The 24,135-nt window shown below is 40.2% G+C and overlaps 1 protein-coding gene across 1 annotated transcript in view; it reads left to right on the forward strand.

The window, feature by feature from the left end:
- Positions 1-23,847, forward strand: part of BACH1 (BTB domain and CNC homolog 1) — a 134,093-nt gene extending 110,246 nt beyond the window's left edge. The window contains exons 7-8 of the transcript XR_010138805.1: positions 16,632-16,658; positions 20,663-23,847. The gene's annotated coding sequence lies outside the window, so the exon portion shown is untranslated. The remainder of the gene's footprint in view (positions 1-16,631; positions 16,659-20,662) is intronic.
- Positions 23,848-24,135: the final 288 nt, after the last annotated feature.

The following is a 24,135-nucleotide window of genomic DNA, read 5'->3' on the forward strand; positions in this document are numbered from 1 at the left end:
ATGTTTGGGTGGGTAGGTGCATTGTGTAGCTTCTTAAGAAACTGCCAAATAATTTTCCAAGGTGGCTGTACCATCTTGCATTTCCACGAACAGTGCGTTATAGTTCCAGTTCCTCCACATTCTCACTTGACTATATCTTTGCTCTCTTTTTCTCATGTCCAGCATCCCATTCATTAGCAAGTTCTGTTGCCCAAACCTTCAAAATATACCTAGAATCTTATCCCTTTTCATCCTATTACTGTGACCATTTGGGTCTGAGACAGTCTCATCTCTCATTGGATTTTTTGCAATAGCTTCCTGCTTGTACCCCTGTTTTCTTCAGTGTTCTAACACAGCAGTTGAAATAAACCTGTTAAAATATAAGCAGCTTCTATCATTCCACTGTTTTATTTTGTTTGAGACAAGGTCTTGCTGTTTCACCCAGGCTGTCATAACCATAGTTGACTGCAGCCTTGAACTCCTGGGCTCAAGTGATTCTCCTGCCTTGGCCTCCCAAGTAGCTAGGACTACAAGCACATGCCAGTTAATTTTTAAGTTTACACCCAGTTAATTTTTAAGTTTTTGTTGTAGAGAGGTGAGTCTTGCTATGTTGCCCAGGCTGGTCTTGAATTCCTGGCTTTGAGGGATCCTCTTGCCTCAGCCTCACTCCACTGTTTATAACTCTTAGTGCCTTCCCATCTCAGAGCTAATGCCAAGACATCCCAGTGCATATCTGGCCATCCCTCACACTCTTTACCTTACCACCCTCCTACTTCTCTTCCCCTCTTTTCTTTCTTTCTATGCTGTTCTTTGAACACACAAGTATGCTCCTATCTCAGGGCCTTTGCTGATGCTGTTCTAAGGCTCCCTTCTTTCCCAGATATATGTACATGACTTGCATTCTCATTTCCTTCAGAACTTTACTCCAATGACACTTTTCCTATGAAGCTTTCTGTGATTCTTCCATTTAGAATTGCACCCTCCCCACACTCTTTGTTTCATTTCCCTACTTTATTTTTTGCCATTACACTTATCACCATTTGGTATTCAATATATATTTGTTGATCATCTACTATGTGCTAAGGATCGTTCTAGGTCCCAGGGATGAAAATTAAATGGAACAGTCAAAAATCTCCATCATGATAGAATTTGCACATATATTACTAATTTATCTTGCTTCTCAATTGTTTCCCATCCACTAGGATAAAAGTGTTGTGATAACAGGGATGCTGTTGGTTTTGTTCAGTGCTGCATTTCTAGTGCCTAGAATGCCTGGCAAATAGTAGGCTCTTAACAAACACCAAGCTGTTGTCTTTTTTTTTTTCCTTTTTTTTTTTTCCAAATAAAAAAAAGCAATCCTTGCTCTAAGTGTGGAATAGATTCCTGCAGTGTCATACTTTAGACCTTGAGGGAATCTGCAGCCTGTGAAAACTGAAGACACAATTGAATTGCTAATTAAACATTGGAACCAGTTCAATTCTATGATCCTCTAAGGAAAGGATTTTAAGTGGTGAAGTAGTATTAATCTCACTTTCCAGACTACTTATCATGGCAGAGCAAAGTTCTCCTTAGCCCCTTCCAAGACCTTTAGACCAGCCTGAGAGCTGAGTGATGAGGCTGGCTGCTCCACCAATTGCCCCTTCCTTAGGGGACATGTCTTTTAACACTTCTTTCTAGACGAGTGCTTCCCAAAGTATAGTCTCTTGACTACCTGTATTAGCATTGATCAACTTAACCACTGAATGAGAATCTCTGGAGGTAGGCTTCTAAAAATCTTCATTTTTTACAAACTCTGGAGGTAGTTGGTTAGAATTTGAAGTTTACAGTTATTTGTTTTAAAATCTGAGTTAGTGCATCTGGATCCAGGAGGATTAAATTACTGTACTTGATGGCAGTATGGCAGGAAGCATCCGGGGGTAAATTACAATGTCCAGGAGAGGATTAGAAGCTTTCATTAAAGCTCAACGTTAGTATTTTTTTGGCTATGCCCTTGTTACAAGTTGAATTTTGTATTCCCCCCAAATGAAGTTCCAACTCACAGCGCCTCAGAATGTGACCTTAATTGGAAATACGGACGTTGCAGATGTGATTTGTTAAGACAAGGTCACACTGAAGTAGAGTGGGCCCTAATCAGACTGATGTCCTTATGAAAAGATCTCCATGTGAAGAGAAGAGACACAGGGAGAATGTCATGTGAAAATAAGGGATTGGAGGGAGGCATCTGTAAACCAGGGAACACCAAAAATTGACAGCAAATCCCCAGAAGTTAGGAAGAGGCAAGAGTTTTCCCTACAGATTTCAGAGGCAGCGTGGTCCTGCTGACACCTTGATTTTGGACTTCTAGCCTCCAGAACTGTGAACGTTTCTGAAAACACATTTGAAAAATACATTTCTGTTGTCTTAAGTCACCAATTTTATGGTACTTTGTTATGGCAGCCCCAGGAAACTCACAGGAAACCTTTATGTTTCACTAACAGCTACAATGATATTGTTGAGATGGGACTGTAGATGAAAGAAGAAGCAGGAGTGATAACTTCAGGGATTTTTAGAACTCAGGAAATTTTAAATGGAGGCTTGAGGTTTCCCTAAAGGATAGACAGATAGACCAGTGGAAGACTGGGAAACTGAGAAAAATGTCAACACCTACATGAAAGCTGATGTATGATGTAAGTGGCATTGTTAAATCAGTGAGAAAGCAATGGACTAGATAACATGTAGGGGTGGGAAAATTGGCTATCCACATGCAAAAATAAAACTAGAGCTCATATAATAATAAGAGTAATCCCTTCCACTGCACTCAGTAGGTGCTGTTCTAAAAGGTTTTATATATTCTAATGGCAACTGTACTCTTACCTATGAGTAATATTATATATTCTAATTGCAACTTTATTCATTACCTATGAGTAGGTACCCATTTACAGATTAAGAAACTGGAGGACGTGGAAGTTAAATGACAGGAGAAAAAGTGGCAGAGCTGAGAAGTGAACCCAGGTAGTCTGCCTCTGGACTCCATGCTCTCAATCACGATGCCATGCTGCTTTGCACCTCCTAGGGATGTGAACTCAAGGTTTGTTCAACACCTGACTGTGAAAATAGAAACTCTAAAAATTTAGAAGAAAATAAAGGATAATATCTTCAAGACTTTGGGGTAGGGAATAAAGAAAACAGAAAATAGACAAATTATAGAGATAAATATTGACGACACAAACTACATAAAATATTTTTGTTCATCAAAAGATATTATAATAAGAATGAAAAAGAGAAAGATATTTGCAGCATGTATAATCAACAGAGGATTAATATCCAGTTTATATAAGAAATTCTCTACGTCAATAAGAAAAGGACAACAAACAACATTATCAAAAAATGGTCGACCCCCAAAAAAGAACATGGAATCTCACAGAAATAATAAATTACAAATACTGATTTGAAGAGATTATTAACTCCTCTAGTAATGTGGATAATGGTAAAAGAAATCACTTTGAGATATAATTTCACACTCATCATATTGGCAGAAAATTTAAAGTCTGACAATACCAAATGGTTACAAGGATATAAGGCAATAACAATTCCTATGCACAGCAAGGGGGAATTTAGATTTGTGTAGCCACTTTGGAGATCAATTTTGCAATATTTAGTAAAGTTGGAAATTAATTTCCTCTGTGACTCAGCAGCTTTTACTCTAGAAATATGCCCTAGGACATCTTGCCCATATTCCCAGGGAGACAGAGCCAAATGGTTTATTGTAGCAAATACTTAGAAACAACTTCAGTAGCCACCAACAGAAATGTGGATTAACTCATGGTGGAGTGTTCATATGATAGATACTATGTAATACTGAAAATTAATGAACTAGAGCCAAATACATTCATGAAAGAACCTCATAAACATAATGTTGCTTGAAAAAGCAAATTGAATAAAAATATATAAAAATTTAAAACATACAAATAAGACTAAAAGTTAAAAAATAAAAGAACATACAAAGGTTCAAAATATACAATACAAATACATACACCTACTATGTACCCACTGATATGGTTTGGCTGTGTCCCCACCTAAATCTCATCTTGAATTGTAGTTCCTGTAATCCCCACATGTCATGGGAGGGACCCAGTGGGAAGTAACCAAATCATGGGGGTGGTTAGCCCCATGCTGTTGTCCTCATGATAGTGAGTTCTTATGACATCTGATGGTTTTATAAGGGGCTTTTCCCCCTTTTGCTTGGTGCTTCTCCTTGCTGCCACCATGTGAAGAAGGACGTGTTTGCTTCCCCTTCTGCTGTGATTGTAAGTTTCCTGAGGCATCCCCAGACATGCTGAACTGTGAGTCAATTAAACCTCTTTCCTTTATAAATTACCCAGTCTCAGGTATGTCCTTATTAGCAGCATGAGAATGGATTAATACAGTAAATTGGTACCAGGTAGTGGGATGCTGCTGTAAAGTGCCCGAAAATGTGGAAGTAACCTTGGAACTGGTAACAGGCAGAAGTTGTGAAACAGGAGAGTTCCCTGACCTCCTTCGCAGGACATGTGACAAGGGTGTGGCTCTCTGTTCAGCCGCTGTGAGCTCAAACCCCTTATGGGAGGGGGAGCACACAGAGGGGCAGCTGCAGGAACTAGGGTGAGCACTTTTGGGCTCTAGCCCCATGGCACTGTCTAGGGGTGGTTGTCTGTGACTCCCAAAGACCAGTGGACACGTGTTACAGTGTACTCTTTTAGTCTTGCTCTCCACCAATAGCTTAAGTGTTAACCAGCTCAGTGGACTTTCTGCCTTTTTGCAAGGGCAGAGGGCCAGTGTGATAGCCTTCTGTATCCCGAGCTCTTGTCCAGCATCCTGGAAGAATTGGGTCACACACAGACTTGAAGGATGAATGTGGGGGTTTTATTGAGTTGTAGAGGTGGCTCTCAGTGGGATGTATGGGGAGCTGGACAGGGGATGGAGTGGGAAGATGATGTTCCCTTGGAGTTTGGCTGTCCAGTTGCCGATCTCCTCTCTGACCATCCCCAGCTGAACTCCTCTTGATGTTCACATATTCCTTCTCTTCTCTCCTTCTCTGCTGTGCTATTCTGCCACTCTTCTGCTCCTCTGTTCATCTGGTCATGGAGTCTGGGGTTTCGGATTTATATGGGTACAGGATATGGGGATGTGGTGAGCCAAAAGGCAACTTTTTGAGCGTGAAAACAGAAATACCTGTTCTCACTTAGGGCTGTGGGTGTCAAGGCTTGAGGGTGGGAACTGCCCTCTTCTATCCAGTAGTTTCCCGTCTCCTGTCCCTATCATTTGGAACAGTTTGGAGGGCTCAGAAGAAGACAGGAAAATGTGGGAAAGTTTGGAGCTTCCTAGAGATTTGTTGAATGGCTTTGACCAAAATGATGATAGTGAAATGGATAATAAAGTCAAGGTTGAGGTGGTCTCAGATGGAGATGAGGAACTTGTTGGGAACTGGAGTAAAGATCACACTTGCTGTGCAAAGAGACTGGTGGCATTTTCCCCCTGTCCTAGAGATCTGTGGAACTCTGAATTTGAGAGAGATGGTTTAGGGTATCTGGCAGAAGAAATTTCTAAGTGGCAAAGTGTTCAAGGGGAAGCAGAGCATAAAAGTTTAGAAAATTTGCAGCCTGACAATGTGATAGAAAAGAAAACCTCATTTTCTGGGGAGAAATTCAAGATGGCTACAGAAATTTGCATAAGTAACAAGAAGCCAAATGTTAATCACCAGGACAATGGGGAAAATGTCTCCAGGGCATGTCCGAGACCTTTATGGCAGACCCTCCCATCACAGTCCCAGAGGCCTAGGAGGGAAAAATGGTTTCCTGGGCCCTGTCCAGGGATCCACTGCTCTATATAGCCAGCCTGCCTGCTTTCCTTCTTTCTTCTTTTTCTTTCTTTCTTTTTTTCTTTTTCTTTCTTTCTTTTTCTTTCTTTCTTTCTTTCTTTTCTTTCTTTCTGTCTCTTTCTTTTTTCTTTCTTTCTTCCTTTCTTTCTCTCTCTCTTTCTTTCTTTCTTTCTTTCTTTCTCTCTCTCTCTCTTCTTTCTTTCTCTCTCTCCCTTTCTCTTTCTTTTCTTTTCTTTTCTTTTCTTTTTTGAGACAGGGTTGCTCTGTTGCCCAGGCACAATCACAGTGGCACAATCACAGCTCGCTGATCCTTGACCTCCTGGGCCCAAGCAATATGCCTCTTTCAGCCTCCTGAGTATCTGGGACCACTGGTGGGAGCCACCATGCCTGGCTTTTAAAAATTTTTTGTAGAGATGGGGTCTCCCTATGTTGGCCAGGCTGGTCTCAAATTCCTGAAATCAAGCAATCTTCCTGCCTCAGCCTCCCAAAGTGCCGGAATTCAGGTGTGAGCCACCACTCCTGGCCCTGGGGATTATGTTTCAACATGACATTTGGAGGAGACAGACATCCAAACCATATCACTAGTTGACAGGTACATAGGTACTTACATTATTCTTCATTTCCTTTTCTATGTCTCAAATATTGCAAAATAAATTTTTATAAAGAAAAGAGATTGGGAGCCACTCAGTTGGGTGGAGAAAGTAAATCATTTGAATGTCAAATATGGGGACTATAGGTCAGAAGGGGCTGGAAGTGCCATAGTGTTTGTTCCTTCTAACTTCACTTCTCTTTTCCTATTCCAGAATAATGTTGGGAAAGAAAAAGTGTTATAAGAATCTCTTCCTTTTCTTCTGAGATCCAGGATCCTTACAGTTCTCTCCTGCAATTTGCTCTCCTTCTTGGTTTGGATAGGCTACTGTTAGGGCAATCAAGTTCAGAGTGAGTACTCGGTTTTTTGTAAAGTCACTGTGGTTTCTTATCTTTTGTGTTTTCCAAGCTGTTTTTGATTTAATATTTTCTAGTGCTCCTTTTATGCACATGTTTAGTGTACAAATTCTCTCACAAATAAAGTGTGACTGATATACAGCTAATATTCCTCCTCCACACAAACAAAAGGTCTTTTAGACAAGCAATAAATAAGAATCAATGTGCTTGGTGTCTGGTGCTCCAGAGTGGCTTACAGCATATCTCTCTCTTTGGTCAGCTGAAAAGAGGGTGGTGGTTTTAACTCAAGTTAATAAACAGTCCTGCTATTCCTTATGCTCTAACATACACCTATGTCAACAGAAAATATCATGTTGGTTGTGTATGTTTTCACTTAATACTTTGCTGCAGTGAGTTTTGCCCAAATGTCTTATTATGGTAGATAGAGTAAATCTGAGTGTAGAATATTACTCTTTTTGTGTTATTTCAATGACTCTGTCCTTTTACCAGTATTATAGGACCAACAGGTTTGTATGTCCACTGTGCAGTAACGTACCAATTACACTAAGACAACAGTGTTTGCAGCAGAGAAAGAGTCTAATGATTGCAAGGCACTGAGCAAGGAGATGGGAGGAGACCCTCAAATCCATCTCCCCGAGGAATTCTGGCTGGGGGCTTTTAAGGGGATCATGAAGTATGAAGGGCTGGAAAATTGGGGCCATTGATTGGTCAGCGTAAGAAATATGAAACCATCAAGATGTGGAAACTCAGAATCACACAGGCCTCAGAATCTCATAGGCTTCTTCAGGGAGTCAGCATCTTGTGGGGTCCTTCAGACCAGCTGACATCAATAGTTTCATTGATACACAGGACCTGAAAGAATATCTCAGATGGAAAACTTCTTATAATGTTCACCTTGTTATCTATAGAGCAGGTAAGGGGAACTATAATCTTGTAATGGGTTGTAACCACCCAGTGGGTTTACCTTGCCCACTGCCTAGACAGAGCCAATTTATTCAGAGGAATTGCAAGGAAGAAAGAGTAATTCATGCAGAGCTGGCTGTACAGGAGACCAGAGTTTTATTATTACTCAAATCAGTCTCCCTGAGCATTCGGGGATTGGAGTTTTTAAAGATAATTTGATGGGTAGGGGCTTGGGAAGTGGCAAATGTGGATTGGTCAGGTTGGAGATGGAATCATAGGGGGCCGAAGTGAAGATTTTTTGCTGCTTTTCTTCCTGGGTGGGATGGCAGAACTGGTTGAGCCAGATTACTGGTCTGGGTGGTGTTACCTGATCCATCCACTGCAGGGTCTGCAAAATATCTCAAGCATTGATCTTAGGTTTTACAATAGTGATGCTATCCCTAGGAGCAATTTGGGGAGGTTCAGACTCTTGGAGCCAGAGGCTCCATGACCCCTCAACCTTAATTTCTAATCTTGTAGCTAATTTGTTAGTCCTGCCAAGGCAGACTGGTCTCCAGGCAAGAAAGGGATCTTTTTGTGAAAGGGCTGTTATCAATTTTGTTTCAGAGTCAAACCATGAACTGAATTCCTTCCCAAACTTAGTTTGGCCTATGCCCGGGAATGAACAAGGACAGCTAAATGGTTAGAAGCAAGATGGAGTCGGTTAGGTCTGATCTCTTTCCCTGTCATAATTTCCTCAGTTGTAAGTTTTACAAAGGCAGTTTCAGGGTCTATGTGATTCTGAGGCAGTCATCACCGAACAACCAGGAGGAAGCAGGTCAGAGAGCAGCCGGCCTAGTGATGAACGCTGAGCCTGCTGCGAGCCTGGTTTAGTTTCCTTGCTCTTCCTTCTTCCCTGATTAATTTTATAAAGTATATAGGGACGATTTTTACCAGCATCCTGTGTATCAGACTCATTAATTCATGAAGAAGGACCAAGGTAGGGGTTTGGGAGGAAGGCAAAGGAGCCTATCACTCTTTTGTTTACGATAAAACCTAGAAAACTCGTTCAAAAACCGAGTTTGCCTTCTCATCCCTGAAAATCTCTTTTTTATAGAAATCATTATTTTAGTTATAGTGACAGAGTAATGCTTTCTCAGGAATTTAGTATTTTTCATTGTTGTGGATTTTTTTGGTTTTGTCAGTTGTTGGTCATTGAAATCTGATCCCTCTATTGAAATTGAATTTGGAAGCTGAAGAATGGAAAGATTTTTAATAATATTCTTAAAAATAAAAAGCTTTTTAAAGTGGCAATAAGGCTGGGTGCAGTGGCTCACACCTGTAATCCCAGCATTTTGGGAGACCAGGGTGGGCTGATCACTTGAGGTCAGGAGTTCAAGACCAGCGTGGCCAACATGGTGAAACCACGTCTTTAGTAAAAATACAAAACTTAGCTGGGCATGGTGGCACATACCTGTAATCCCAGCTACTCCAGAGGCTGAGGTAGGAGAATTGCTCAGACCCTGGGAGGCAGAGGTTGCAGTGAGCCGAGATAATGCCACTGCACTCCAGCCTGGGTGACAGAGCGAGACTGTCTCAAAAAAAAAAAAAAAAAAAAAAAGAGTGGTAATAGTAGTGGAGTATTACCTGGATATGCTAGGATTTCGATTAAGGAAAAAGGTTTCCCCCAGGGACATTTCTCTATAAAGGTCTTACTTAGGATGTGGTGTGGGTCGGGGGAGTTGGCCCTGGATTCCTATTTATTGTGCATTAAAAAAATACATCAGGCATAATTCAAAGCCTTTGTGTGGTCATCAAAATCCTGTGATGCTGGAATGATGCATTTTATCACCTTGTTCTCAATCTTCTAACAGAATCCAAACACTTGACCAGCTATGTGAAGAATTTCTTCGTAAACAGTTTGCACCTTGCAGTCATCTGAAACAGAAGAATTTTTCTACATAATTATTTACTCCTTAAAAGCATATTTATTTTCCTGAATCACTTGCATTTGCTTACTTAGCCAAGAAATGGTGAAAAAGTCCTAGTTAGATTCTAAAATGCAGTCTGTACAAATAGATATGTCAGTCTTGTTCATGCTCTATATTAATATGTAAAACAATGTCTTCCACATAATAGATGCCCATTAACCACCAAAAGAAAAAAATGAAGAATGAATATGTTCTTCATATTTATTCTCCTACAATTTTGGGATGCTGTTTTTTCTATTAATGTAACTCCAGCTAGTGGGAGATATGAAGAACCTAGGAAATAGAAAAGAAGGAAACAGCTGGAACTCACAGGCAGGTCAGGAGACTCTAATCATCTTTCATTTTATACACACAAGATTAAAGATTCCCTCTGAGTTTTGATTAAGGATGCACAGTTATAAGATTAAATACCAGTGAGCCAAATTAGAAAAGCTTTAATTCCAATCTCAGGATTCATCAAAACTCTTCCTGCTACCCCCTCCCTCACATTAAGCCGTCTTTACAACATGGGATTAGAGCAAACTATTTAAGACTTCATGTCCCCAGGCTCTTTGTCACCTTTGCTGTACAGCTGTCCTCATTCTGATCACAAACAATTCTCTCATCAAGAATCAAAGCTCATTTCCCCTTGAAATTTCTGTTTATATCCATGACTGAATTCATTCCAGCACTTCTACACATATTTATTTATTTTGGCGACCTGCAGGGTCCTATATCAGGTACAACATGCACTCTTGTCTTATGCGTTGTCATGAAACATATTAAAACTTAGTATGCTTGTCTGTTTTAGAAAAGACCTCTTTAATCATTCCAGTAATTATGCAAACACTCCCACAGGGCCAACAATAAACATGTCCTTCCCTTCCCAAGAAGCCTTCTGACTGTCTCCTTGGAAGCCACACCAAAGGTATTGGACAGAACGTGCAATTAATAACTCAAATGAGGAGAGGTTAATATGGTCATCAGGCATCTGAGAAATAGAAGTGTAATTGCTTTATTAAAAGCTGTAATTCAGGTACAAGCTTACATAGTAATGATAAGACAATTTTAAAGAAATAAACGAAAGGACCAGAAGAAAAAAAAATGTTGATCTTAACTCTAGATGAGATTTTAGATTCTGCAAACATATTTTCTTGGTTGATAAAGAATGAGATCCATTGACTTTTAAATGTATTATTTGTTGCAAGAAAATGTAGAAGTCCAAGGAAACTCTACAGGGACTTTGCTACTAGAGGTTTGATAACCGGTCCATGAGTCTCCTAAGTACAGTGAATTTTTGAGGGTCCGTTTTTATGTGGCCTCAGGAGGTCAAATTTAATCATTTAGGTTTTCCTTTCTCCTATGTGGGAGGTGTGTAGGGGCTTGAGAAGCTCAGGGCTATTTAAAAAGACCTACATGGGCCAGACGTGGTGGCTCATGTGTGTAATCTCAGCACTTTGGGAGGATGAGTGGGGAGGATCACTTGAGCCCAGGAGTTTGAGACCAATCTAGGCAATATAGGGAGACCCCTGTCTGTATATATATATATATATATATATATATATATATATATATAAGTTAGTCATATGTGGTGGCACACACCTGTCATCCAAGCTACTCAGGAGGCTGAGGCTGGAGGATCTCTTGAGCCCAGGAATTTGAGGCTTCATTGAACCTTGATCAAGCCACTGCCCCAGCCTGGGCAACAGAACAAGACCCTGTGTCAATAAAGTAAAATAAAATGGCCTATACTATCATTTTGTTGTTGTTGTTGCCTCACTTAGTATCAAAGAAGACTAAGAGAAATGTAAAGAGCTAGACTTTGAGCTCCTATATAATAAGGTCCAGGTATATGAAAGAGAATAACGATGAGGCCCTGATGTACATCCCATAATGTGAGAAATGACAGATAGAAGAACAGGGGAACTCTGTTTAGTGGTAACATGAACTCTTTAAGGAAACTGGGACAAGGGATAGCCATCAATTTCTCATACACAGAAGCCAATATAGGCTGTTTATGGTTGAATGAGGAGGAGGATGGTTTGGGTTACTTGACCTATGTCACTGAGGTACAAGCTTTATTTCAAACCCTCCCAGGCCACGATGAAAAGACTCCTGGAAAACCATGAGATTGGAATGTGGTTTTCCTAGGGAAAGAAGACTCATGAGCTGTCTGGAGGTGAGCATTGGTGGGGAAGGTCTTTAGGAGCAAGAAGAAAACCGTGGGCTTTATCCTTTAGGCCACGGAGTCATTGGAGAATTTTGGACAGAGGAATAATGAGATAGAAGTAGTGTCTAGAGAATATTAATTTGATAACAGGGTACAAAATAATTTAGGAGATTTCTGGGAAGGAGGCCAGTTCAGAATCTTCTTCCCCCCATAATCTGTACATGAAAACATGAAGTGCTGTTGGTTTATTGAGTGAGCTAAACTGAGCGGGGGTAGAACTAGGGAACGATTTAATTTTTCATTGTCTATTGCATTTAAATATGGTCTGTTTGATCCCTTTTCCTTATCCCTGAATGAGATCTGAGGAAAATCACATAGCTTTCTTGTCCTTTTGACTTGTTAGACAAATCCTGTTTTGTTAAGAGTCACTGTGTCTGGTATTAAACAGCCCAGTCTAAATAAAAACTTCAGGCTCAGATCCAATTCTGAGCTTCTCACCTTCCCTCAACTCAGGTCTGATCTAGGCTAGGAAAGAGGTGTGGTCTTTTCTTATGCAACTCCTTTCTCCTTTGCTTCTCTTCCCAACTCCTGCTGCTGGCTCCTCCAGAACTGGGAAGCAGGGGTTAGCATGAAAGGGGGAAAGGCATTTTTACTCAGTTCATGATATTTATGGGTTTATCTTGGCTGGTGATAATATGTGTGCTGGGCCTCCAAATGCTGGCTCATTTGTGGGGTGCAGGTGGTCTGTGTGTGCTCTACATGGGCTCTACACAGGGTGTCAAGAGATGCAATACCCAGTTGGCCTTTTCCAAGCCTCTGGTGGTACCGCCTAGTGTGCTGCATCCCATCAAGATGGCTCAAGCTTGGCTCCCTTCCGGAGTTCACCGAACCCACCGGAAATGCATGGTTCCTTGCCGTTCCAAATGCGGGCTGCTTCCGGTGCTCCTTTCCTTCCTCCTGCCAGCCTCTCACTGTCTACATTCTCCGGCGGGAGGCAGGCACCAGCCTCTATGTTCACATAAACCCCTAAATTCTAGCTTATCCATGTCATGCTCTCCAGAGAGCAATTCCACCGTATCCTTCTTTAGGGACTTATGAATTTCTGCAACTGCTTAGCAAGCCCCCAGCTGAGCGTGAGATACTGTTATGGGTTGAACTGTGTTTCCCCAAAATTGATATATTGAATTCCTAACCCTTAGTACCTCAGCAGGTGACAGTATTTGGAGATAGGGTCTGTTAAAAAAAAAAAAGTGATTAAATTAAAATGAGCTTATTAGGGTAGGACCTAATCCATATAATTGGTACGTCTCTAAGAACAGGATATTGGGTCCCTGGGAAGATCAAGTGAAGACACAGGGAGAAGAGGGATACCTGCCAGGCAAGGAGAGAGGTCTCAGGAGAAACAGACCCTGTTAGTCTCCCGATCTCGGACTTCTAGCCTCCAGAATTGTGAGAAAATACATTTCTGTTGCTTAAACCACCTAGTTTGTGCTATTTTGTTATGGAATCCCTGGTAAACTGATACAGATACTCTTTTCTATTCTGTATGGGCACCCTCATTTCCACAAATTGGGAAATGTCCGCTGGTTTCTTGATTTCATGCTTTGTGACGCTTATTGTACTCAGCTTGGAGCTTCACCTGAAAATCCGAGACCACAGGAGACATTCTATTCCATCATTTCTTCTTCTTTTTCTTCCTTTTTTTTTTTTTTTAAGATGGAGTCTTGCTCTGTCGCCCAGGCTGGAGTGCGGTGGCGTGATCTCGGCTCACTGTAACCTCCACCTCCCCGGTTCAAGTGATTCTCCTGCCTCAGCCTCCCTGGTAGCTGGGATTGCAGGTGTGAACCACCATGCTGGCTAATTTTTGTATTTTTAGTAGAGACGGGGTTTCACCATGTTGGCCGGGCTGGTCTCGAACTCCTGGCCTCAGGTGATCCGCCCACCTCGGCCCCCCAAGGTGTTGGGATTACAGGCATGAGCCACTGCACCTGGCTCCATAGTTTCTTTTAGCCAGCTTACATAAAGATGCGAGTGCAAAAACTTGTGATTTACCGTGACTGTTGCCATATGTCCTCAGTCTCCTCATTCCAGGACAGCTGCCCCACAAGCCACTGCCAGGGTCTTTCACCAAGTTTGTGCCAGGGCGTCTCTCTAAGTTGCTTTCTCCAAAACTGCGGGAGCCTGCTTAATGCTTTTCATGCATGACACAGAATTTCAGGGGAGTTAACACCCTCAGAAGCAACTCTCAACTAAGGTGAGTAATACCACCACCCCCCATCACCTGGTGTGACAGTTCTAAGGAGTATTCTGCACAGCTTCTCACAGTGTTAATCCAGTTCATTAAGACACCAATTATTGATGTTTTCTCTCTTTTGTCTCACTGTTTCTATTCCGTTCTTCTGTTTTCAACATTAACTCCTGAATAAACTATTTGCACCAAGACTTCATGTCAGAGTTTGCTTCTTAGGGAACCTAAACTAAAACAAGTTGTGCTTTATAACTTTTGCAGTGGCGTTCGATCAGTGTCTACTTCTGAGTTTTTCTTGGTTCTATGTGTAGTTTGTTGCTCATTGATTTTTGTCCCCGATTTAATCAAACGTGTATATGATGCAAAGCTAAGTAAAACATGGCCCCTACTCTCAAAGTGTTTACAGTTTGAGGAGTTTATAACCCATAGAAATGTATTGTCACAGACACTGAAAAGTTCTTTGAGATTCTTCTGTAACTCTTGAGATGTGAAGAACGAAAGAAGACAAGGTCAGTACAGGGTTCTTTGAACAGTGGGATTGTGGGTAATTTGACATTGCCTTCTCCCCTTCAGCTCTGACACTGCAAACACACAACTCCTGTACATCCCTCTTTCTGCTGTTTTCACCATTTGCTGAATGCCACCAGCCATTCGAATTAACTATTGCATTCCAGCTAGGATCTCTGAGGCAATGTCCTCATAGTTATCACACTGGATAGAATTCCAGCTGGAATCTCTGAGGAAATATCCTAATGGTTATTGCGTTGGATGGAATGTCATGATTTCATGATTGTTTTACTTTGAAAACAAGAACTTTTAATCTGCATGAGAGCAGGCTCAGGGCGGCAACAAAGCTGTTGCCTAATATGCAGAGAGTGATGTATGGTTAAGAGTGGAGAGTTCAAATTTTGGCCCTGCTACTCACTGGGCTTGTGGTCTTAGGCTGGTTACTTAACTTCTCTGAACTTGAATTTATCCTGTAAAATGGAACAAAATATTAGTACCTGCTGATTGAGGCTGTTAGGTGGATCAAATGAGGAGTGCCTATAGAGTTTTTAGCAGAGCGTCCAGTACATGAATAAAGGACCAAGACATTAATAAGCATGGGGATGATAATGATGATGCAAAGAAATTTAGCTTTTTCTGTGTGGTCTCAGAAGGTGGAGACAGACCTGGTGTTTGGGTGAATAGAACTAGCTGAGATTGGAATACTTCCCGTGTGGTGGGTCCCCAGCAGAGCTTGGCATCACTTCTCTCTCTTAGGATATTAGAAGGGATTTAAGAGAGGGGCGGGATTTTCAAAAGAAGACATTTGTGCAGCCAAAAAGCATATAAAAAAAAGATCATCATCACTGGTCATTAGAGAAATGCAAATCAAAACTGCAATGAGATACCATGTCATGCCAGTTAGAATGGTGATCATTGAACAGCCAAGAAACATGCTGGAGAGGATGTAGAGAAATAGGAACACTTTTATGCTGTTGTTGGGAGTGTAAATTAGTTCAACCATTGTGGAAGACAGAGTGGTGATTCCTCAAGGATCTAGAACTAGAAATACCATTTGACCCAGCCATCCCATTACTGGGTATATACCCAAAGTATTATAAATCATGCTACTATAAAGACACATGCACACATATGTTTACTGCAGCACTATTCACAATAGAAAAGACTTGGAGCCAACCCAAATGCCCATCAATGTTAGACTGGATAAAGAAAATGTGGCACATATACACCATGCAATACTATGCAGCCATAAAAAAGAATGAGTTCGTGTCCTTTGCAGGGACATGGATGAAGCTGGAAACCATCATTCTCAGGAAACTAACACGGGAACAGAAAACTGAACACCTCATGTTCTCACTCATAAGTGGGAGTTGAACAATGAGAACATATGGGCACAGGGAGGGGAACATCATACACTGGGGCCTGTTGGGTGGGGGGCAAGGGGAGGGATAGCATCCAGAGAAATACCTAATGTAGATGATGGGTTGATGGGTGCAGCAAACCACCATGGCATGTGTATCCCTATGTAACAAACATACACATTCCGCACATGTATCTTAGAACTTAAAGTATAATAATAATAATAATAAAGAAATTGTGGTATGTATATACCATGGAATACTACTCAGCCATAAAAAGGAAAAAACTAATGGCATTTGCAGCAGTCTGGATGGAACTGAAGACTATTCTTCTGAGGGAAGTCACTCAGGAATGGAAAACCAAATATTGTATATTCTCACTCATAAGTGGGAGCTAAGCTATGAGGATACAAAGGCATAAGAATGATAAAAAAGACTTGGGGACTCAGGGGAAAGGCTGGGAGGGGCATTGAGGGATAAAAGACTCCAAATTGGGTTCAGTGTATACTACTCTATTGATGGGTGCACTAAAATCTCACAAATTACCACTGAAGAACTTATTCATGTAACCAGAGACCACCTGTTCCCCAAAAACCTATGGAAATAAAAAAATTTTTAAGAAGAAATTCTGAATCGTTTCCCTGCCCTAAAAATCCTCTGAACTCTCCCTTTTCATGTTTCCCTCTCCAATAACCTATGCCAGTCTCTGATCTTTGTCTCCATATTTACTTTTCAGAATTTCATATGGTTGGAATGTCATATGGTAAGTCATCTTTTCAGACTGGCTTCTTTCACTTAGTCATATGCATTTGAAATTCCTCTTTGTCTTTTCATGGCACAATAGCCATTTCTTATTGGTGTTGAATCTTATTCTACTGTTTGTATACACCAAAGTGTAATAACTCCTGCACCTACTAAAGGGATTCTCAGTTGCTTCCCAGTTTTGACAACTTTCAATCAAGCTGCTATGAATATCTACATCCACATTTTTTACGGAAATAAAATTTTAACTAATTTAGGTCAATGTCAAGGAGCACACTTACTGGAATTTATAGTGACAATATGCTCACTTTAGTAATAACCTGCCATACTGTCTTCCAAATTGTTGTAACATTGACATTCCCACCAGTCAATGAATGAGAGTTCCTACTGCTCCTCAACTTGCCAGCATTTGGAGTTGTCAGTATAGGATCTTTTTTTAAAAGGAAAAGAAGAAAAAAAAGAAATGAACTAAATGAAGGAGCTAGTGTGAGACGTCATTGATTAGAATAATTTATTTGAATCAAAAAGTGAAATGCAAGGAGCAGCAAATACACGAATCAATCTGTACCCACATCCAGCCCACCTCACATGTCACCACTACCAGATGTATGGACTGAGACAACCACTTTGTTACTTCACAACTCACACACCATCAGTGCCTGAGCCAGACCTTCTGGCTTTCAAACTGTGCAACTGTAGACAGGTTTCTTATTTTCTGTAAGTCTGTAAGTCTGTTGCCCCAACTATAATATTGGAAATGTAATAGCTTATATCTTATACTTTGGTAACAAGGATGTGAATATAATAACTTGTGTTTTGTAGGTATGGACATACAAACTGAAAAAAAAAAAAAAAGAGGGGTAGGAAGAGAGGACCCTTAAGATGACGATGAGCCACAGGGTCTACCACTTCACTCCAGGGATGATGAGAGGCATTAAGTGAAGAAGGGATATGACTCAGTAGCTTTGAAAAATTCAGAACACTCAGTTGAACTCTGATAGCAAGGGTGTAGCACTGGCCTAAATGGCACCAAGAACTTGGGTGTCTCTGAGATGTAGCAGTGCTGGCCAGAGGAGGTCAGCTCTAAAATGGAAAGGTTTCCTGGTATGACCCTGAACTTGACCGTTGCTCAACTATGAGCACTCTGGGAGCAGGATTCGAATCTGTGTCTGTCTGTCCTTTTTCTCTACACCATGCTGCCTGTAACTATGTGTATATTTGTTTTATCCTTCCAACTAAGGTATTCATATTTACATCTGTTTCTATTTCTATGATGCAACAATAGGCAGAATTTTCTTTTCTTTTTTTTTTTTGAGACGGAGTCTCACTCTGTCGCCCAGGCTGGAGTGCAGTGGCCCGATCTCTGCTCACTGCAAGCTCCGCCTCCCAGGTTCACCCCATTCTCCTTCCTCAGCCTCCTGAGTAGCTGGGACTACCGGCACCCGCCACCACGCCCGGCTAATTTTTTGTATTTTTAGTAGAGTTGGGGTTTCACCGAGTTAGTCAGGATGGTCTTGATCTCCTGACCGCGTGATCTGCCCGCCTCAGTCTCCCAAAGTGCTGGGATTACAGGCTTGAGCCACTGCGCCCGGCCCAGAATTTTCTTTTGAATGTCAGTTGGTTTTAGGGAATTTTTCCTTATTTGTACTTTTTTGTGTATTCTTCTCTTTTGCATTCCTGTTACTCAAGTTTAAAATAAATGAGATGAAACTAAACATTTATTTGAATTTCAACTCTGTATTATATTTCTTTTAATTGTTTAGCCTATCTTGAAATTATAATTGGGATGGCATTTGTTTTATGACTTAAAACAATTCAGGATTATTTCAGTCAAAAATATGAAATCAATGCCTTTTTGATGAATAGAGGCTTTATATCTGAATAATAAATAGGCTGTTCTTTGTTTTCATAAATAGCTAGGGAAAATTATAAACCCCAGTTATCTCCTGTCATTAAACTCATCCTGGAGATGTGGGAAGTCTACTTTAGAAATATTTACAAAAAGTAAGCTCACAAATGCAAATTATCCAAAGAGAAAACATTAAGCATTAAATATAAAGGGTAGGAATAACTTGTTATATATTAACAGCAAGGATGTTCACAGGGAAAGATTAGATAGGTAGCCAGGAGCACAGCTTCATAATGATGAAACATAAGGCACTTCAATAAAGACCTGAACATTTATGTTTATCTTAGGTTAATTTGCCAGTTAGCACACAGTCTTCTTCTAGAGGCATTAATGATAATTTACATTAAGCACAATAAGGAGCACCTGCTTTCTGACTGTTACCTTGTTGAGGTAGGGAAATACATCCCAAGTAAATCAACACCATTGCTTTGGTAGCTATAAAATTAGTCTATCTGATTTAAACGTAATAGTCATAGTATTTGGTAGTCTTGTTAATTTTGGAGTTGTATTAGCTAAGAAAAAATACGCCTCACACAAGTAGAGCCCTTATAAACAAAGTAAGATTCTCCCTGGTTTTTATGTGAAGGAACTAGTTGATTCTCTTGGGTGATTACTCTCACTTCTGCAATTTCCTTTCAGAAATGAGTTCTAGTTCATTGATTTTTAGCAGAGCATATATAACTTACTGTTTTTAAAAGGACTATCCTTCTAGTGGAGCACAAGGAAACAGAATTTTAAGGGCTGATTATAAAATTAATATATGCTCATTGTAGACGTTATGTAAAGCACAGACAAGAAACAGAGAATTTAAATTCTGCTCTCTAGGTACAATCACTAATATACCAGTAGGGATGTTTTTCTTTCTAGCACTTTTTGGGGGTGGTATATAAGTATGCATAGTTTTTCTGCATATATTGTTAATATATTGCTTAGGTTTAAAACATTATAATTTTTTTCAATATTTTCTTATGTTGTTAAATATTCTTTTTAAAGTTTTTATACTTGAAATAATTATTTATTCACAAATAGTAGAGAGAAGTTTCATGTCTCTCCCAGTTGTAACATCTTATATAACTATAGTACAGTGTCACCCATTTTCTCCCGATGGTAACATCTTATATAACTATAGCACAATACCAAAGCCAGGAAACTGCCATCAGTACAATATGTGTCATTTTATTACATATACAGATTTGTGTGACCACATCATAGTCAAGACACAGAACTATTCCATTACCATAAACATCTCATGCATGCTAACTCTTTATACCCTTATGGTTACTCTATCCACCACCACTCCTGGTAACCACTAATTTTGTTCTCCATCTCTCTGTTATTGTTTTGAGAATGTTATATAAATGCAATCATACAGTACTTGACCTTTAGAGATTGGATTTTTTACTCAGCATAATACCTGTGAGAGCCATCAATATTCTATGACATGCACCGCGGTTTGTTTCACCATTCCCCCATTGGAGGACATCTCAGTGGTTTCTGGATCTTTGCTATTACAAAATAAAGCTGCTGTGAACATTGTGTACTGGTGTTTTTGTGGACAGAAGTTTTCATTTCTCTGGGATACATTCTCAGAAATGTGATTTTTGGTTCATATGGTAAATACATGTTTAGTTGTTTATTTTTTAAAGAATAAGAAACTGACAAGTCTAAAAAACTGCCCAGTTATATGGTTTAAAAGTAGCTCTCTCACTTTGCATTCCTGCCAGCAAGGTATGACAGATACAGTTTCTCCACATCCTTACCAGCATTTGGTGGTGTTACTACTTTTTATTTTTGCTGTTCTGATAGGGGTGTATTGACATCTCTTCTTGGTCTTATAAATATTCTTTGAAAATGTTTTTTAATAGCTGGTGCTATCTACTACTAGACTTTATTTGAAACCTAAATAGGTGAGTTTTTAAACTACCACCAAAACCAATAACAGTTATTACCTGTTGAATGACCTTTCAACAATTCTGTTTTCACTGTACTCACTTACTGAGCTTTATGAACTGGCCAGGGAAAATAGCTTACAGGTTGTCTCTTTATTTAAAATAAGTCATTCATATTTTTTCCTTGTCTTATCCACTCTCTCATAGGCTTGCAGAGAGAGAGAGGGAGAGAGAGAGACAGATTTAATTAAAAATGAGTACATCTGAGGCTCCTGCTCAGCGATCCCAGCTGAAGTGGCTGTGTTGATTTTTCCTGGTGTATGTCATCGGAAGGCATTTTAAAGCCCAGGTATTGTATCAACATAAATGTTCTTCATTGCCTTGCACAATGAGTTCTTGTAATCATTCATTACAAGACGGTGACTGAGGAGTCTGCCTCTGCCCTTCAAGAAGCCACAGCTCATTGTCTGCACTTCCTTTCATTGCCAACTGGGGAGAGCTTCAGAAAGGAGGAACACAAGCACAGGGATGCACGAGGAGGTGGGTTTATGTGGGTGGTTAATGCAGTTCAGTAAAAAGAGCTTCTCTAAGAGAACAAAGTGCTACTTCATTTGTGGGAAGACAAGATTGAAGAAGAGCTCTCTTTAATGCACTAGTCAGGAGCAGATCAATAGATATATTGCAAAACTCCCTTCCTAGGAAGAAACAAGTCCCCCCAAACCTGAGAGATAATGGCATGTCAGTCAATTTTAAAATGGACATTAGACCTGAAGAGAATGTGAAACCCATTAAGCTGTAGGGGTTGCAAAAGAGGGGCACATAATTAGAGCATAAGTCTCCTGGCTGCGACAGCATGAGGTCTCGGGAAGATGGATTCACCAGCCTGGTGCTGAACTCCACAGCTGGGCTGAGCAAGTTCACCTCCTGTTGCTGTCACCACAGATTATCCTCCTGGGATACAAGGTCTTAAGTTATGCCTTCACCAAGACTACCTTCCAGACTTAATAACCCCATAAATCCCTGGGAGATGTTCATTCTAATTGACTACTTAGGAACAGCATTTATTGATGATGAGCTAAATTTTCAGAAATCAATTGCTAATTAGTGACACAGCCAAGATAATGATATAAACAATGCCTAGGTTGCACGAAAAGCTATGAAAAAAGGATAAAAGCTAACAGATGATAAAAAAAAAAAACAGCTAAAAGTTAAATAAGACCAGAATGAAAAACAAGTCAGCTACAGGAAAAGTCCTTAGGCAGGAAAGTAGCAGGCCTGATATCTGGTTCTCATGTCAGCATGAGCTGTATGACCCTATCTAGCTGTCTTTACCTGCTCCAAGTTAAAAGTTTACTTACACAAAACCAAGTGACCTAGGAGAGACTAATGGGGGCTCATTCATTTTTTAAGAATTAATAGACTTTAATTTTTAGAGCGGTTTTAGGCTTACAAAAATTGAGCATATAGTATAGAATTACCACATGCTTCCTCTATCCTTGCTTCAGTTCCCCCTATTATTAGCATCTGGCTTTGGAGTGCTACATTTGTTACAATTGATAAACCAATATTAATACATGATTATTAACTAAAACCCATACTTTACATTAGGGTTCACTCCTTGTACAATTCTGTAGGTTTTGTCAAATATATCATCGTATGTATCCACCATATCCACCAGAATAGTTTCACTGCTCTGAAGAGGCCCTGTACTCCATCTATTCTTCCCTTCCTCTCTCTCCCCAAGTTCCTGGCAACCATTGATCTTTTTACTGTCTCCATAGTTTTGTCATTTTCAGTGTCATACACTGGAAATCAAACAGTAGTAGGTAGCCTTTTTGGACTGGCTTCTTTCACTTAGCAAAATATATTTAAGTTTCCTTCAGGGTTTTTCATCTAGCATGATAGATACATTTTTATAATTAATTTATTCAGTCATTACTTATTAGATGCATATCTGTTTCAAGTACTGGCTGGGCCCAGAGACATAAAGACAAGCAAGAAATTGCTTTACTTGTATGAAGTTCACACGGGAACCAGTGGAGAGACAGATGATTGAACAGTGGCAGTGCCCTGCAGAGAGGAAAAAATGAGAGTAGAAGGTGAAGACAGTGCACTGTGTTAGATGATGTCTCAGGGAAGCTGGACAGGGGGTCCTAGTATGTGTAGAGGAGGAGGCAAACTCTGAACTGGACCAGCTTCCCGTTTTACCAGCCAGGAAAAAGGAAGAAAGTGTGGGAAAAACTCCATTGGTGTAAAAATTAATACATTAAAGGAAGTGAGAAAGTTAAAATAGAAGATAATAAGGAAGAACATATTTTTAGTTGTAATGGTTCTGAATGAATACCTGATATGGGGTTTTCTATTATTTCCTCTTACAAAATAGAAGAATCTTTGCTGGTGCCTGAAACAAAATTAATTCATTGTCCTTGAATAACCTAAGTTTAAATATGGGTCTTTTTTTTTTCCATTGAGAATCATAGCATTTTACAACAGGAAGGAAAATTAATGGAAATTTAGTTTAACTTATTTATATTACAGATGAAGAAACTAATGGCTAAAAATTGCTTTTCCCAGCTATTTAAGAAACGGAAGTATTTTTAGTAGAGATGGGGTTTTGCCATGATGGCCGGGGTGATCCACCCACTTCGGCTGACAGAGCGAGACTCATCTCAAAAAAAAAGAAGAAACAGAAGTGTGGGGGTGGAAAGTAGGCCTCTTTATTCTGATTCCAGTGGCCTTACTCTTACAGACTTTCTAAAGACACAGAATAAACAATGCAATTATCCAATAGCAGGTTCTAAAACATGGGTAAAAAGAAGAGAGAATGACAGGTAATCCTGTTTCTTACCCAAATAAGAGGCCAGTCCAGAAAGTTTGAATATCCCAGATGTGGCTGACCTAAGGAACTGTGAATAAAAGGACAGATAAGAACATTCAAAGTGGGGAGGGAAGAGAGAAATGGAAGGAAGGTAAGAAAAAATCAGAGGGCAGGCAATGAGAGAATAATCTAAAGACACTTGTGGCATTAGATATGTCATTTTATTTTATTTTATTTATTTTATTTTATTTTTTGAGATGGAGTTTAGCTCTTGTTGCCCAGGCTGGAGTGCAATGGCGCTATCTTGGCTCACTGCAACCTCTACCTCCCAGGTTCAAGCGATTCCTCTGCCTCAGCCGCCTGAGTAGCGGGATTATAGGCACGTGCCACCACACCCAGCTAATTTTTGTATTTTTAGTAGAGATGTGGTTTTGCCATGTTGGCCAGGTTGGTCTCGAACTCCTGACCTCAGGTGATCTGCCCACTTGGCCTCCCAAAGCGCTGGGATTACAGGTGTAAGCCACTGCACCCGGCCTGGATACGCCACTTTGAAGAGAATGTTGCCAAGTCTGTGGGATTAAAAAAAAAAAAAGAAAAAAATAACAACAAATGACTGTTGGTCAACTTGGAAATTCCAGACATCTAGAAATAACATTGATTCAAGGAGAGAAATCAAATTCCTGTCATTATCTTCTGAGAATATCTCAAGTAGGAGGCCCTGATTCTGAGGTCAACACACTCTTACAGATTTCCCCAGTTTGGTTCCTGTTTCTCCAATTTTCCATGTTGCTTTTCTTCGTGGTTCAAGGGTGTTTGGTTGTTTCACTGGGAGAGATGCTGGCAAGCTTACTTGCTTCGCCAG

Source organism: Pongo abelii, chromosome 22 (genome assembly GCF_028885655.2).
Source record: "Pongo abelii isolate AG06213 chromosome 22, NHGRI_mPonAbe1-v2.0_pri, whole genome shotgun sequence".
In the NCBI taxonomy this organism is placed as follows: Eukaryota; Metazoa; Chordata; class Mammalia; order Primates; family Hominidae; genus Pongo; species Pongo abelii.